At 51.5% G+C, this 1,923-nt stretch overlaps 1 non-coding gene across 1 annotated transcript; it reads right to left on the bottom strand.

The window, feature by feature from the left end:
* Window positions 1–1,105: 1,105 nt before the first annotated feature.
* On the bottom strand, window positions 1,106–1,177 carry TRNAD-GUC. Its single transcript has one exon. It is a non-coding gene; the product is annotated as a tRNA-Asp (tRNA).
* Between the last annotated feature and the right edge of the window lie 746 nt (window positions 1,178–1,923).

The following is a 1,923-nucleotide window of genomic DNA, read 5'->3' as shown; positions in this document are numbered from 1 at the left end:
GGGATGCGACGCCAATGACGTTGCTGCTCGGACATATCCTAGGGATTCCCCCGGCGCGCTGAGGGAAATGGAGGATGGCTATCATCGACATCCTCCAGGAAGGAATGGTGGAACCCAACGGTGTCACCGTATCGAAGGCGGACGAACCGACAAGGATTCTCGTGGCGTTTTAGATCACTAGAGGGAGTAACATGCACAGAAATACTTGAACAAATCATCATCATGTAATGTGCTAGTGCTAAACAGTTTGAGAACTGTCTGACAGACAGCATCTGATGCAACACTGAAGAGCAAAGGCGTGCTGGTCGGGCAGGTGTGACCATTGGTCGATTTAGTGTGGGAGCTCTGAAACATGCATCACAAGACGAGTTCAGGCGTGTTGCACGCTCTTGAGTTGGGAGACGGGTTGAATGGGTAGCTACTCATGGAAGCAGAAAAATGATGCATGGAGACGGAGTACTAGTGTTGATTTACTTTCCTTTTTTAAGAATCTACTAGTGTTGGTCTACTGATAGATATAACTTGCATAATGAAATGTACAGAGTGACGGAAGAGAAACTGGTATGCTAAAACAAACACTTGGTTGGGATATGTTCATGCCACTGGTCAGCAGAAAGTGAACATGCCGCTGGCTCCCTGCCCAATTTACATCTCAGTGAACTAAGGGAAGGGGAATGATTGATTGATTACAGGACATTATGATGATCAGCTCCTCAGTGGCACCAACAATATCTGATGCCGTAGCATCTCGGTTGGGCTGTTCTTTCGCAGGTCGACGGGCCGAGAACAAAGGAGCAGCAGCAGTACGTGCTTCACCCTTGGTTTGTGTCACGACGACAAAATGTCCATGGGCAATGGGTTTGGGGAGGACGCGATAAGATCGCACCGCTATTCTTTGAGACACCTTGATGACCGATGGGCGTAGTACGTACGTGCCGACATGCGTGTCGCCTGAATTATTGGGGCCGGCGGCGATCGCTACGTACGTGACGGCGACATGTATACGTGATACTCCTCCACCTGCCGGCGTTACCCGTGATACAGTAGGCACGTACTCCGTCACGTGTGAATGGATCTTTTTTACGTGAAACGGAAAGGAAAAAAACGCCGTTGCCGGGGATCGAACCCGGGTCACCCGCGTGACAGGCGGGACTACTTACCACTATACTACAACGACTTGGGTGCAAAACCGTTTTGACTGTTCATTCACATCCTTGTTCATGCAAACCTATCAGCTCAGTTCACTGGTCGACATACAGTGGGTCACATCCAAGCTAGATGGCGGGCGGGCGACCCAACCGGGCCACGTACGGTGTACTACTGGTTAAGAGCATCTCCAACAACCGCGCTAAACAAGCACCGCGCTATAAATTTGTTCATTTTAGCGCACACACAATCGATAGAGTGACTTCAGCGGGCGCGGCATATAGGGTTGAACGCACGGTCCGAATCGCCAACACGCGCTGTGTATTTAGGGCGTCCGCTTTCGCGCGCGGCACACTCGAGCGCTGGCGTCGCACTCTCTCCTCCGCGCCACCTTCGCCCAATGCGCGCCGGCGCCGCCGAGCTGGATCCGATGGACGCACACGCCGGCACCCCAGATGAATCGGAGGAAGATGAACACGAAGACGAGGACGAGGACGAGCTGGACCCGATGAATCGGAGGAAGACGAGGACGAGGCTTTATGTGTATTTCGTTTGTGTCATGAACTTGGTTGGATGAACTTGTGGGCACGAATTTGAACTTGTGGACATGAACTTTTATTCTCTAACTTGTTTGTGTGAAATTTTATGCCATGTTCATTGCATTTTGAATGTTTGAAATCCATTTTGTGTCACAAAAATGCAGCATATGGCACGCGCCGGCGAGTCACGCACGCTGCATTTTAGCGCGGCTGCTGGAGCCAGGGCTGCCCGCCGTGC

The sequence above is a fragment of the Triticum dicoccoides genome, chromosome 7A (genome assembly GCF_002162155.2).
Source record: "Triticum dicoccoides isolate Atlit2015 ecotype Zavitan chromosome 7A, WEW_v2.0, whole genome shotgun sequence".
Lineage (NCBI taxonomy): Eukaryota > Viridiplantae > Streptophyta > Magnoliopsida > Poales > Poaceae > Triticum > Triticum dicoccoides.
The sequence above is the reverse complement of the archived record's forward strand: the minus strand, read 5'-3'. Positions and strand labels throughout refer to the sequence as shown.